General features: G+C 47.7%; 1 protein-coding gene across 1 annotated transcript in view; it reads right to left on the reverse strand.

The window, feature by feature from the left end:
* The window catches only part of Galnt18 (polypeptide N-acetylgalactosaminyltransferase 18), a 307844-nt gene that overhangs the window by 247172 nt on the left and 44913 nt on the right, over window positions 1–15759 (reverse strand). The window lies entirely within an intron of this gene.

The following is a 15759-nucleotide window of genomic DNA, read 5'->3' on the forward strand; positions in this document are numbered from 1 at the left end:
GCCCTGTGCATCTACTTGAAATGTCCCCAGGTGGAGTTTCAAGATACAAGGAGAAGGCAGTGAGCTGGGGAGGAGGGAGAGAAATACATGTGGACCAAGGGCAGAGGGAAGATGGATGTGGATCAGAGGCAGGGAACGAATGGTATAGCCTAACCCACGCCTCCTCTTCTGAGCCAGGCTCCCTGCCCTGGTACCCATGTGTCTAGAAAACATACACCCATCCTGGCTTGTAGATACTCACTTCTTCCATGCACCACAGACTGACAGAGGCCAGTGATGAATACAACAATCAGTATGAACTTTCAACGTAGTGGTTTTAAAAAAAAACATCTCTGAAGAGTAAATTGATGATGAGTCCTACAAACGGTAGCATATTAAAAACAGAGGAAAAATACCTTGTCATTGGATGCAGTAGAAATCTACTTTTTCTAGAATAAAAAGGGAAATGTTTCTAGAGGGGAAAGGGCTCAGCAGTGCTGTTCAGTGCCTGTTGGTGAGCAGCTGTGATCCTGTGCATCCTTGACGTTGGGTAGGGCGTGAGGACCCGGGGGGCGGGGGGGGGGGAGCACCGCTGCCCACAGGGTGAGGCCAGGTATGCTATGGGCAGGCAGAGGCTTCTGAAGTCATGTAGCCTCCACACTCCTCTGCCCAGACTTGGGAAATGGAAAACCCCGCCTAGCTTCAGAGTTTCCTGGCCAGCAGCCTCAGCAGCTTGGGCCTGGGCACTCCTAGGCTGAGTGGGAGCTGTGTTCACCCAGCTGCCCTGGCCAGGATTACACACTAAAGGTGCGAACGGCCCCACAGGTCTACGGATTCACAGGCTCAGGTGGAAATTATATCCTCCAGGAAGTGACTGCAGGCCCACATCTCCACCCACGGTCAAGGCGCTGTCATGCTCACTGACGCGGTCGCTCACTGATACGGTCGCTCACTTTAGAGTCTAGAGCACTCTTCACCCTTGCCAGCGAAGTTTCAAGACGGGCACGAAAGCCCAGACCTGCCTGGGCATGCGCCTCAGTTCTGTCACCTCTTGGCCTCCCAGAGGCTCAGGAGGGGAAAGAGAAGCGAGACAATGAATGCTAGGAATGCGATCCAGCGTGCAGCAGGTTCTCTCTCGTGACAGCTTAGGCATCGCCCACCCTTGCCTGGGAGAATCTGTGCCGCTTTGCAAGTTTGGCCCCCATCACCCCTATGGCCTCTTTCCCAGCTACCCTGCCCCACAGTCTAGTTACCTGTGCTTCTGATTTGTACACAGTGTTGGGGTCTCATTTTTCCATCTGTTGTGTGTCTCAAGCTCTAACTGTCAGCTGGTGTTCCCTGTGGGGTGGGACCCCACGACAGCAGGGACAGAGGCAAGGCTGTCATTGTGCTCCCAGCCCCCAGAATCAGTCCCAACACCAAGTATATCCCTGTGTTTAATGCATGGAGAGGGTTGGATAGGGGCAAAACAGACTTCCAAAACATGGGAACTATGAGTTGGAGGCAGGTCTAGAAGAATAATCAGTGTGCAAGCATAATTGTAACTGAATGTGTCTTCCACATCAGGGGGATGACACTTAATTCACCAACTAGCATCCAACGGCTTAGAGGCTTGGGACAAACAGGTATCCTTGGAAACAGGAGGCAGGGGGAAATTCTCTCAGTCCTCGCTGTAGGAGAATCCTTTATCGGAACCCACAGAGAGGTTCTGGTCATCCTCTGTCCTCCCAGCTCTGAATGTTCCCTGTGGCATACGTCTAACCCCTTCTTCTCCTCTTTATTTGTGTATTCGTTTGTTTGGGTTTTGATTGTTTATTTGTCTGTGACAGGGTCTCACACTGTATCACAGACTGGTCTTGAACTTGCTACGTAGTCTCAAACTCAAGGCAATCCTCCTGCCTCAGCCTCCAGCATAGAGGACCACTATCTATACTCATTTCTTGATGTCACCAGCAAAGTGCCACAGATAGGTTTCCCTCAACAATGGGAACTTATTATCTCACAGTTTTGAAAGCTATAAACTCCAACTCACTATGCTAGCAGGAGGGGCTCTGGAGGGCTCTGCTGGAGGTCTGTCCATACCTGTTCCTTCCGCTTGTGGGCTATCTCTCGCCCTTTTCTTCTCTCTTTTCCCCATGCGTGTCCTCTGTCCAAACTTTCCCAGTCCTATCATGTTAGAGCCTTCCCTTGGACCTTCTTTTTAACTAATCTGTTTTATAAGAATCCCTAACGGGTCACCAGCTGAGGCACTAGGGGGAGGATGAAGTCTGTACAGAAGAATCCAGTTGATCAACACCTCAGCCCTAGACCGCTGGCCTTCCAGTATATAAAACTGAGGTTTTGAGTCTTATTCCAGAAGCACACACCACCACTGTTGTCAACACTGAGCCAGGCTGTCACCAACACCAGCCCTGTGGCAGACAGCACAGCACCGTCTCAGAGTTCTGCAAGTGGTCAAGTGAGCCTTGAGATGAACACGGTGCATGATTTGTCATTAAATGCGACAGAGGGAGGGTTGATTGGCTTAAATTCATCCAAATGTTGCTCGCACACTTTAAGCCTCACTTTGGTGTTGGGCACCTGCTACCTGACAGAAGCCATTTTTCCTGAGTCCCGTGCAGGAAAGTGGCAGAGTAAACATGAACTTGAGGCTGTTTGTCCTCCTTCACATCCTGTCTGCCTGTCTGAGGCTGAGGTGGAAATTGAGTGGTCTGAAGGGAGAGATGCAGAACGTCCAGGTTTCCTATGAGCGCCTCTCTCCACAAGTGAGCTTTTTCCTGTTATTCAGGGCTCCAGGTCTAGCAACTACAAATGAGATTGCCCTGCTAATTGTCTGGGTCCATGCTGCATGGTTCAAATCAGCTCATTTTGTACCTCCCTGCCTCTGGGGTCTCAGCTGTCCCTGCCTTTGTTGCCACATGGCAACTTCAGCTTGGTCTGCAGTCTGCTCCCCAGAAGCTTTGCTCCATGTGTCTAAATAAGGTCCCTTGGCAGGAGAACAGGCAGGAGCTGGGAAGCCAGCCCTGCTGCCTCTCACAGATACCCCAAAGACTACTTCCTTCCGGACAGGACAGCTTCCAGCCACCAGCCCCAAGGGAAGGGCCCCAAGCAGTTCCCAACTTGTAAGTCTGACGCTGAAACTACAGATGGATTTAAATGCTCAAATGGAACTGGCATTAACCACGCTCCTCTCGCCACAGCCAGAGAGCCACATCGTCTGGCCGTCTGTATCTTCCAGTCACAAGGAAAGAAACAGAGGCCAGTGTAGACCTGGGTCAGGGAGGTCATACCTAGTGGGAGGTTGAGGTTGGAGCCTATGGGCTTCAAACCCAGGCCTCCTGTGCCAAGTCTAACACTCCCTCCACCCGGCCCTGGCTGCCTAACATCACACTTTTGTGGAAACTATTCTGAGAACTCAAAGTCACTCTTTCTATCCAGGACTATAAATATCTAGAGAGAGGGGGATGAGATGAGAAAACAGACTCCTTACCCAGGATTTGGGAGCAAATTTTTTTTGCAAAGTTCCCAAAAGTATTTTGAGTTCTGAAAGGCCAAAACTGTAAAGAGAGGGAAAAAGAAAACAACAACAATAACCAAGAACAGAAGAGGGAGCTTCACTGATAAGACATCGCAGCCACCATGGCTCGTGCCAAGGACCCGAAAGCCAACAAGGAAGTCCCAGATTCGAGAGTTAATGAAGGCAGAAGCTGAATGTCTTCCCTTGCTTAACTCAGACAGGAGCCTTATGGGATGACAGTGTTAAGATGTTAATCCATAGTTACAGTCAGAGAAACTTGACTGGTGAAGGCTTGTCCCAGGCTACTGAGCCTATAAGCTTTCAGCCCCCAAATGCAGAGCACCAAATTCCAGGTTTACGATGACTGATCACTTACTTGCCCCTAGTGACAGCTCAGCTGCCTCTCCGCCTAGCTCCTGGGAAAGCAGGCATCTTTCTGGGAACTAACATTGGAAAACCAATGACGTCCCAGTTATCCATCCTACATCCACAGGAGGCTGTGGGCAGAGCCCAGGAGTGTGGAGCAAAGCTAACTCCCAGCAGCCACACCACTCACAGCCCGCACACCTTTGCTTCCATATCTCCTATCTCTCCCCCCGGCCCTCTGCACGCCCCAGGTCTTACTCTAGGGCTGGAAGAGGCACTGTCTCAAATGCAAACCCACAAGTTGCCACTGTTGCTCAGAGTGCTTCAAGGACCCCCAAGTTCAGAACAAACTAGTTGCTAATCAGGTTGTTGGGAGTTTCTCTATGAAAATTGTGCTGGCCTGGCCCAGGATGAACTCAGCTGGATTTACTGCAGGCTGCACTGCTTATAGGCACTGGCCATGTGTGGCTACTAAATTAAATATGTTTATTAAAGTTGGATTAGCCACATTCCGAGGAATCATTGGCGACATGTGCCTGCTGGATACATGCCAAACACCGCTGATGGAGACTTTCCCTTTGGTTGAAGAACCTTGGCTTCTTTGGACAGCGCTGATGTGGACCCTGACACAAAACTACACCACTGCATTCTGTATGGGACAACGTGTTCCTTCAAAGAGAGAATCCTGGTGCCCCAGCACAAAAACTCTTCCGAGAGAAGTGGTACTTTGATCTCACAGATGCCAGTCTGTAGCACAGGTGACACTTCCTAACCATGAGACCACCAGTAGATGTCCGTTGCCTCATCTGGACCAAGGATGCAATGTTCTCCTCCCTGTTCTCCATGGTTAACTGATGAGATGGGCACCACACCAAGTACCACTCAGTCACTTCTTTCTAGCACTACCTCCCAAGCAGCGGCGGCTGACACTGTCTATTCTACTCAACCACTGGTGACAGCTGCTAGCTAGACAGATAGAAGAATCATCACAAAGGAGGAGAGAGGGAGGATGCTGCTAGGTTATGGCCTCAATCATCCTCCCTCCATCCTTCACTTTAGTCCCTGAATTATATTGATCTAAGGCCACATGATATTATGAGGATAAGTGCCTTGATAGCAGGCACTGGGAGAGGAAAGGGCACAAGGAAGAGAGGGCTGGACATCACACAGGGTTGATCTGTGAATAGAAGAGAAGCCCTTGAACCATCGAGAGTTCCAGCCATTCATTCAGTAAACCCGAGTGCTTCAGGATCTTATGCTTAGTGTGGAGGAGACAGATAAGTACAGCATGTCTCCCTTCCTCCACAAAGTAGTGGAGACACCAGTAGAAACAAAATCAATGAACTCATGTGTTAAGTGCTTATACTTTGAAAGATCCAGAGGGTCTCGAGAGCTTGGAAACTAGACGGTAGGAAAAAGGTTTGGGGAGAGGTATGGAAAAGATCCAGAAGATTTCCTGGAGGTCGTGCTTACAAGACGGGGTGGGGAGGTGTTTGAGGAACAAGGAATAAAGCCACATAAATCTAGGATCTTGCTGGGAACTAATGTGGGATGAGGTTGGAGTCGGAAGTCTTGGGAAAGCATGCTAGGGAGACTGCTGCCATCAGTGTGTAAGGAACACTCATACGATAAGGACCATTTGTGCATTTTAAAAAGTTTGAAACTGCAAAGTTAAAGTCTTGACTGGGCCCCAGAGATGATCATATACAGCTAACACACGAGTTAGCCGACTTTTCCTTGAAAGATCAGAGAGTCAAATATTTTAAGCTTTGTGACATATCTCTCCCATAACTATTCATATCTGTAGCCATGTGGCCAAAAAAGCCACAGAAAAGGCATAAGTGAATGAGCATGGCCCAGTTTCAAAGCTTTGTTCATAGCCGGGCATGGTGGTGCACACCTTTAATCCCAGCACTTGCGAGGAAGAGGCAGGTGAATCCTTCTGAGTTTGAAGCTCATCTCATCTACACAGGGGGTTCTAGGGCCACCAGGGCTACACAGCAAAATGCTGTCTTAAAGTAGCACTTCATTTGTGAGCATAATGTTGTGGGCAAGATTTGAACAAAGAATAAAGGACTGATCATGTTTATGATCCAAATAGCTCTACATATGAGAAGAAGTGGCTGCAGGACTTTACCCCTGCAGATGAACTATGCTATAAAGAGCATCCATGAAACCAGTGGGCAAGGGGAATGAGGACTTCAGACGATGGGTGTGTGTAATATTCATTTTCTGAGTATGCTAAGCACAGAATGGTTCTGCAGGAGAATGTTTGCGTCCATAGATGCCGAAGTGTTTACAGCAGTGTCTGTAGTTCCCAAATGGTTCTCGGAGATAATATACATGCACAGAAAGAGAAAATGAGACAAATGTGGTAAAATATTGACAAAGGAAGCAGGGATGTGCCTGCATGGTTCCTGGAATTTCTACACAAGCTTAAAATCCTTCCAGACAAAATGTAGGAGGAAGGTGAGAAACTTGAACAACTTCAGCAAAGTGAGAGGCCCTCGTGGGCAGCCTTCTGCAGATCTGCCCTGGCCTTCAGACCTCTCTCACCTGACCCAGCACAGCTTATCCTTTGCAGAGTAGCCACGGGGGCCCTTTTGATCCTGTCTCTTGCTCGTCTGCATTCTTTTGTGCAGTTCCAAAGGACACGTGAATGCAAACATGTGTACACATTCCTAGCTCCTACTTAGGTCCCTTTTATTGAATTCCTGTTCCCACCCAACTAGTTCTCTTTTGAAATATGTGAAAGAACTCGAAGCCATCAGGGCCATTTAGTGCTCCCCGGGGTAGAATGTCCCGAACGTCTTTAGTGGCATTCTGTTCACCGGCCACCTGGAAGCCCGCAGGTGATTTGTGAGCATCTCTCTGCTGAGCCAGGAGCGGCTGACATGGTTAAAAGGGTTGGCAACAGCACTTCTCCAAGTAACCCAGATCTGAATCTCCAGCGACACTGACTGAAGAGCGATTTCCTAATTCTTGATTTATTTGTAATCAATACCACGAAAAAACACTAACACCTCCATTAAAGTAGACAGCCATTGATTTCCACTGAGGAGGTGGGACTGTTTGGAAACGCAGTATCTCAGAGAGCTTCTGTTTTGGTTTTGCATCTGTCAAAGCATGACTGCAAACCACAATGGGGCAGTTCCTGGAAAGGGGGGCAGGGAGGGTGGGAATGGTCGCTCTGCACTCTGCCCTTCTACCATCCCGCTTCCCTGCAGAGCATTGCTGAGCTCAGCATCGTACCATTTCCTTCCCTTCAAATTATAGCATACTTTGGTCCTTGGGTGTTCCTCAAAGTCCCACCCCCACGTGCTAAAGGTTTGATCCCCAGCCTGCATAGCTGCAGGAGAGAACGTGAAATTAGAGGGGGCAGAAGGATGGAGATATTGGGATATCTTTCTCTTTTCTCTCCTTTTGCTTCCTAGCTGCTATGAGAATGGACATCCTCTGATTCAAGAGTTCCTGCCATGACACTCTACCAAACAATGGGGCCAGGAGACCATGCCCTGAAGGCATGATCCAAAATAAGTGTTCCTCTTTCGTGTTTTCTTAACATGTATCACCTCCTGACTTACAAAGACCCACAGGCTCTGCCACGTACCTGTTTTGGCCAAAAGAACACAGACAACATGAACTTATACCCCATCTGAACAGAAGTTTTAGACATGACTATGCCACATGGCTCAAGCTCTTGCTCTCCTCAGCCCCCACAGAATGAGCATGTTGGGGAATGTGAAGTACATGGATGAGAACGGCAGCCAACACTCGGTCTAAGACAGAACCAACCTTTGTGTCACAAGCCACCGAGACTCGGGGTCATTTGTTAAGCAGTCACATTTAGAGACAACCCACCAACCACCCAAGAGGGCTGCAAAAAAAGGGGGGTAAAAGAGCCCTCTGTACATCTTGCCCATGGTTCCCATCCACTGCTGCTAAGGCCCAGGCCAAGCTCCATCCTCATCCTGACTCATTTCCTCATTTACCCACAAGGCTCCTCAAGGAGCAAGGCTCCCCAGTGTTACCCTCAGGTCGTGAATTATTCCTGCCAGCAAGCCGAGCTGGAATTTTAAAAAAGGTGGGCTTCACGGCACATCTCCTTCAGTGAAAGCTACCACTACCCTTTCAAGCCAGGAGGTAACAGGTTAGACTCATAGTAACTCAATCAAGGACTGAGCTTTGGAAGGCTGAAAGGGAACGAGATAAACCAGCGGGGAGATGCCACAATAGAAGAAGCTGAGGGTTCACGTTCTACTTGACTTCTTCTCTTTGAAGCCTCTGGGAAGACAACTCTTCCCCACCCCAACAACCCAACATGGAAAAGGGTTCTTGGGAGTCAGCCATCTTTTAGATCACATTATAAAGCCAGTGTGCCCTGGAAACTATCATAGCATAGATCCTCACAAGGCTATTGGTTGATCAAGTCCCGCTTGCCCTCCCTTGCACCTCTTCTCTGCAAATTTCTTTAAAAGACTTTGTTCTCAGGGAGCTTGCAAGCCGAAGCTATCTATCCAAGGGACTGAGAGTTTTGAGTTTCCCCAAGTGCCCTGTGGAGGACCTCCCCACATTCTATATTCAGGAGAATGGGAAAGACCTTAACACCCAGGCATGCACCAAGGTCCCCTTCCCATCTGCCCAGACAGACTACCCTTCTAAAAACGACTGAACAATGTCTGGCACAATGAAAATCTGTCCTATCACCAACGCTGAACATCACAGACAACGGAACATCAGGGCAGAACCTGGGTAACCACGACCTACATTCCAGTTGCTGATAAGTAGGCAAGCAGGGCAGGAATTCAGAGTGGGGATCAGAAAACAGGACAAGAGGTGACTGCAGCTGCCAGGGAAGATTAATTGATTCCAAGAGAAGCTGCTCCACAGAGACAGGAAGTTCTCAGGAAAAGGTGAAATGGTTTGGGGGTGGGAATCCAACGGGGGACGGGAACAGAGCAGGCCACTCAGGAACTGAGGGAGGGGACTGTTTGATGGGAAATGTAGCTTGGACTTTTCCTGGCCAGAAAGACACAAGGACAGGGCCTTGTTTCCTGTGGGAACAGGCATGCGAGAGAGCTGGGCGTGACTAGAAATGACAGCAGCCAGAGGAAACAGGCCCTTTCTGTGGTTCATGCCTGCTTCAAAGAGCACAGCATGGGACAGGACCCACAGCATATCATTTGACATGTGAAACCAAGTCTACAGTGAACAGCCCACAGCTTCCTAGTTCTCTTCCCCACACTCTTTCTCACATGCCCTTCTGCCCACTACAGCACAGTGGAAGCGACCTTCTAACCATGCTGGTCCCTAACCCAGCCTTCTTAGCTGTCCTGGCTGTCCCTCCACTGCCCCATCTATTTTACCCCATCACACACACACACACACACACACACAGAGAGAGAGAGAGAGAGAGAGAGAGAGAGAGAGAGACAGAGAGAGAGACAGAAAGAGAGAGACAGAGAGAGAGACAGAGACAGAGAGAGAGAGAGAGAGCCTTCAAGACCTTGTGCCCCTCATTGCTTTGGTTTCTTGAGCACAAGCTCTTGCATTCTGTAGAAGCGCTACCAAGAATCTTCCCCATGATCCACCTCATCAACTCCTCCTCCCTCTCCTTCCCAGCCGAATAGTCCCAGAGCTTCCCTGACCATGAAGTGTGGGAGGATGCTCCAAGCTTGTCTTTGTTAGGGTTACTATTGCTGTTCATTATCGGAGGAAGTCGGGACAGAAATGCAAACAGGGCAGAAACCTGGAGGCAGGAGCTAGTGCAGAAACCAGAGAGCTACTTACTGGCTTGTTCCTCATGGCTTGCTCAGCCTACTTTCATATACCACCACCATAGATCACCAGCCCAGGGCAGGTGCCACCCATAACAGGCAGGGCCCTCCCCCATGAATCACTAAGAAAATGCCCTATAGGCTTGCCTACAGCCAGATCTTATAAGACATTTCCTCAACTGAGGTTCCTTCCTCTCTGTGACTATACCTGTGTCAAGTTGACAGAACACCAGCCAGCACAGCCGACCCTTGTCAATCTGGCAGAGCCACGGTTTCTCTTGTTTATCTCCAAGATCACACATCAGAATAAGCACCACGTTATAAAACATTTTATAAATTAAAAAAGTCCACAGCCTTTACAAATTAGAACACTTTTAAATTGTCTATTTAAGAAATCCAACATCTCTTTTTAAACCTGAAATCTCTTTTAAAACCTAGTCTCTCAACTATGGGCTCCTGTAAAATAAAAACCAAATATTTTCTTCCTTCAAGAGGAAAGAACCACGGCATAGTCATAATCAGATTAATAAAAAAAAAACAAAAACAAAAATCTGTATAAATGGCTGAGATACATTCACAATCCTCTGGGCTCTTCCAAAGGGCTCGGGCCACTTCTCTGGCTCCACCCTCTGCAGCACCCACTGCTTTGTCTTCTAGGCTCCAGCTGGGTCCATGCCACAGCTGCTGCTGTTCCTGGTGGTCATTCCAAAGCATTAGCATCTCCAAAACGCTGGGATTTTCTGCTGCAACTGGGCTGCGCTCTCACCAACAGCTCCCTTCTTGGTGCCAACCCTTAATTTCTCTGTATAATCCCCTCAATCCCGGGCTTTCACCTGCCACTGAGGCTGCACCCTAGCCAATGGCCTCTCCTGGCCTCTCACAGTGCCGAGCCTCAGCTGCTCTCCATGACCCTAACACCTGGGTGATGCTTACACCACCAAGTTCAGCAGCCAGCACTAGGTACAACCTTGGCTGCCTCTGCAGCACAGCCTCTGTGTGTTGGTTCTTAGGAAACACTTCCCAGAAGAGTTCCCCCCAGTGATGCTGCTTCTCTGCTTAACCACAGCTAACTTATGGGCCCCAGACAACCAGCATCAATCGTCTCAGTGATGCGAAGGTTTCGCTTCAGTGGTGCCTGTCTCTTCTTAATCACAGCTGACTCTAGCCCCAGCTGCCCAGACACCACAGGTTCTTCATAAAAATGTCTCGATAGAGTTTTTGCTTCCCTTTGAAACTTCCCAAGCCAGACCTTCATTGTCTGTAGGTGCTCTCAACATTCTTATCTTCCATGCACCTACAGAACACCCCAGTGAGCTCTCAACACCCAATGGCTTTCCTAGAACAAAGTTTCAAAGTCCTTTCAGCATCTTCCAAACACATGGTCAGGTCTGTCTTAGCAGCATCCCACTCCTGGTACCAATTTCTGGGTTGTTTGGGTTACTATTGCTGTGATGAAACTCCATGATCAAGAGCAAACTGAGGAGGAAAGGGTTTACTTGGCTCACACTTCCACGGCATTGTTCATTATTAGAGGAAGTCAGGGCAGGAACTCAATCAGGACAGGAACCTGGAGGCAGAATCTGATGCAGAGACCATGGAGGGGTGCTGCTTACTGGTTTGTACCTTATGGCTTTCTCAGCCTGCTTTCTTACATAACCAGGACCTCCAGACCAAGGGTGGCATCACCCACAGTTGGCTGCATCCTCTCCCATCAATCATTAAGAAGATACCTTACAGGATTGCCTCCAGCGAGATCTCATGGAGGCATCTCTTCTCTGATGACGCTAGCTTGTTCCAAGCTGGTGTAAAACCAACTATCACATACTCTTCCCTGTTCATCTCAACAAACTCTATTTGGTATCGCAACTTTGCTTCCCATGGTGTACCAGGATCCACTCACAGAGGGCACAGCTTTGGTAGGTACACTGGGGAAGATGACCTTGGTTGGCTCTACACTCCACCATACTGGCTAGGGGCCAGAGCATTTGGGCTCAGTAGCTTCTAAAGACTCACTTTCCAAACTGTCCCTGGGTCCTCACCCATTGAAGATATGTGAGTTAGCAGTCAACAGTCACTGAGTACTTCCCCTGGGACTCAATTTATACATCACATTTAATCCACACAGCAACCTATTGAGGTAATTATTTCCATTTTACAAATGATAAAAATCTAGGCATAGACACAATTTAGTAATTTTCCCATGAGCTCATCGATAGATTTAAGGTGCTAAATTTAAGGACTTGACCCCATACTGACTGGCTCTTGGCCACCACCAACTTTCATACAGTTCCAAGGGATGGTCTATAGAGAACTGACTTGTGGTAGGTCAGGAAGTCAGTTCGGCTGCAGTGAGATCCCTGGGCAGAGTGCAGGTGAGGCTGTGCTGCTCAGTCTGATGCTTCAGAGTTAGTGCTGCCCCAGGTAAGTCACCTGTGCTTCCTGAAGACCCCAAGGCTCTCATCTTCTAAGATAGGAGGTCAGCTCCCATAAGGAAGGGTGAGGGGACAGGCATTTTTTGTGCTCATTTAGAGAATAGGACATCTGCCTAAGCGCAAGACACAAGGCCAGGACCTTGGCAATGGCCTGAGCTGGCTTAGGCAACCTACTGCCAGCCATGTCCAGCCTGAACATAATGCCTCAACAAAGAACATCTCAACCCTGCTTAAATAGCCTTCCTCCACAGAGCCCATAATATGTAATGAGGTTATCTAATCCAGAAAGAGATCCAGTGACCTGGAAAAAAGCTGGCGTGTAGTAATGTGACCGTTTTCTTTGCCTGCATTTTCACACGCTCCTACTTAGCCTGTGATGATCATGTCTGTGTAGCATCGGGCGATGAGGGTGTTTGTTCACCCCAGAGTCTTTGTTCTGCTCCCATACCCTGGGATGACATGGGTGCCATGTGCCCAGGAGTAAAGACCACAGACTGTTGTCTGGGTTTTTCTGTCCTGCCTGTTTTCTGTCCTCCCACCAGGTCCCACAGCCATTTAGCCCCAAAGAAATCACACAGAGATCTGTATTAATGATAAACTGTTTGGTCCATTAGCACAGGCTTCTTATTAACTCTTATAACTTATATTAACCCATTATTCTTATCTATGTTAGCCACATGGCTCAACACCTTTTTCAGCGGGGCAATCACATCTTCCTTGTTTTGTGGTTGGGACAGGACTGGGGAGGAATGGGCTTCCTCCTTCCCAGAATTCTCCTGTTCTAATTGCCCCACCTCTACTTCCTGTCTGGTTGTCCCGCCTATACTTCCTGCCTGGCTACTGCCCAATCAGCATTTATTTAAAACATAACTGATAGAACACAGAATTGTCCCACACCAACAGACCCCAACACTACTTGGGCAGAGGCATTCCCAAGAAAGCCCTTTGCAATTTCAGGTCTCTAGACTCTACCTGTGCATTCTCAGTCAGCAAACCCAGTGGCTCTCCACCTCTCCCTTGAAAGTAGGCCTGGGAAGCAGTGTTTGGACACATCTAGGCAGTAGCATAGATATTGTGTCACACAGGGTCTGGCCAGGGTTGAAGACTAGGCACTGTTTCCTAAGAGATCCTAAATTAGGTAACAGCTGAGCCTCAGTTCCCCAATTCAAAAGAAGGGACACAGTGTATGCCCTGCTTACCCCTTCAGTGACTTCTAGGGACAAAGAAAGCGACGAAGTGAGGTAATAGTTTTAAAGTAACATGGATTGACTGTTGACCCTGTGTCAGGAGACAAATGAAGTGGTTCGCCTGCATAGTTCATCAAAAGGTACCACGAAAGGGAGTTACTCTGTTTTCTCTGTTTGTAAAGATGGGTAACCTGAAGCCCAGAGAGGTTCAATGGAATGTGCTAAGGATATGACCTGGGCCTGGGTCCACACTCCTCTCTAGACCTACCTGGCCAGTGCTAGAAATGTATGGGACACTGGCCTGCCTTTCCTGCCTAGTCTCCTACCAGGAGGTGCATGGTAGGACTATATTACACATGGCTGATGAGTGGTCTCCTTTCTGTCAGCTTCCAGTGGTGTGGAAACACACACCTAACAGGAAAGAAGTGAACGCAACGCAAGGGCACCAACAAGTCTAACCTAGGCATGGCTGCCATTTTGAATTGTGAAGGTCAAGCGAGAGCTGAAAATACTGAGGCACATCCCTAGGACAACAGCACTTGCATGCGTGCCTCTGACAGACAGACAGACAGACAGACAGACAGACAGACAGGAAGCTGTCATACTCAGCTCCATGCTCCACCTGCTCAAGCTGCCCTTTCTCACAACTGTCGGGAGCCCATGGTAGGCCACTGTCTTTGTCCGTTTTTACTGAGTACTGAGAAGACAGAGACAGGAGACTTGCTGGTGTTTATTGGATAGTCAATCTACATGAACTGGTGAGTTCCAGGTTCAGCGAGAGAGCCTGTCCCAAAAATCAAGGTGAAAAGTGATGGAGGAAGACAGCCAAGCAAAATTGGCCTCTCCCTTCCACACAAACATACACATGCATGCATATGCACCCATACATATATGTGCACATGTGACCAACAGACACAAACACACCAAACCCCAAGAGAAGTCTGTCTTGCATCATAAGGGACCATCCATTAGCACCTAGCACTTTCTAAGGTGGTCAGAAGGAAGCAAGCCACTTCAGAGAGCAGGCAGATGCTGATATCAGAGGGAATCCCTGCTCCAGGATGACCACAGAGCCACGCAAGACAGATGGAGACTGCTTAACATCTCTCCCAGCAACAGAATCGTGTTAGGAGAGCTGGGGTAGAACAGAGCGTTGCTATCAATCACCCTACGTGTCCATAAAGGCTTGTTGCTCGACTCTCTCAAGAGGCTGAAGAATCTCCAGCCTCGCAGCCCCGATACATGAAAATTAATATCCATGATTTATCATGGCATATTCTTCACTAGTGTCTTGGTCCAAGTATCTTTAAGTATTTGGGATGCATCTAGCTATATGTGCCTAATGGGGTGACTGCTCCCACCTATGCAGAATATAGTAAGTCCTAGCGTTCAGCCCTCAAGCTCACTGCCACAAATAATAATTTTTGTCAGAGTCTTATACAATGAAAGGCATTGCATTGAAGACCACCTGATGTAGAATATTTGTTTACACTATGTGAAGATGTATCACTATGATTGGTTTAATAAAGAGATGAATGGCCAATTGCTAGACAGGAGAGAATAGGGTCACTGTCCAGGCAGTCAGCTGTTTCTGTTATTTCTATAGTTCTGAAAGTGGCTTGCTCTACACTTTCTGTCTAGTCGGATAATAGTATATCTTTCCTGGGTCTCTGCTGGGGGTTGAAGACTAGATAGTTATACCATTTTCTTTGTTATCAAATTAAAAATAAAACTTACTAAAGAGATATAAAATTTATTAGGTTAAAAACATTAAAACTTAATTTGTTTATCTAAAAAATGTTTTAAGGTCTAAAAAAATATTTTTTAGGATGGTAATACAAGTTATGATAAAACATGGTTTGGGTATTAAACTTTAGATTCATCAGGATAAAGCAGATAATAGAGTAATTTCTCCAAATTTGCCAAATATAAATGGACTAGATACTAGTAAATGTAATTCTTAACTGATAATTGTTCTTATTATATATAGTTTCACTATGTTAGAGTTAGAACCTTTCCTTCTTATTTAGACCAAAGGGGGAAAATGTGGGATATCTTACACTGTGTGAAGATGTAGTGCACGACTGGTGTAATGAAAAGCTAATTGGCCAATAGCTAGGCAGGGGAGTACAGGCAGGACTTCCGGGCAGAGAGAGAACTCCAGAGAGAAGAAAGGAGGATTTGCCAGCCAGATGTAAAGGAAGCAGAATGGGCAGTACAAAGATGAGGGAATGAGCCTCATGGAAGAATGTAGGTTTAAAAATATGGGTTAATTTAAGTTATAAGAAGTAGTTAGAAGAAGGAGAAGGAGGAGAGAGAAGAAGAAGGAGAAGGAGAAGGAGGAGGAGGAGGAGGAGGAGGAGGAGGAGGAGGAGGAGGAGGAGGAGGAGGAGGAGGAGAAGAGGAGAAGAAGAAGAAGAAGAAGAAAGAAGAGAAGAAGAGAAGAAGAAGAAGAAGAAGAAGTAAGAAGAAGAAGAAGAAGAAGAAGAAGAAAGAAGAGA

This window comes from Arvicola amphibius, chromosome 1 (assembly GCF_903992535.2).
Source record: "Arvicola amphibius chromosome 1, mArvAmp1.2, whole genome shotgun sequence".
NCBI lineage: Eukaryota > Metazoa > Chordata > Mammalia > Rodentia > Cricetidae > Arvicola > Arvicola amphibius.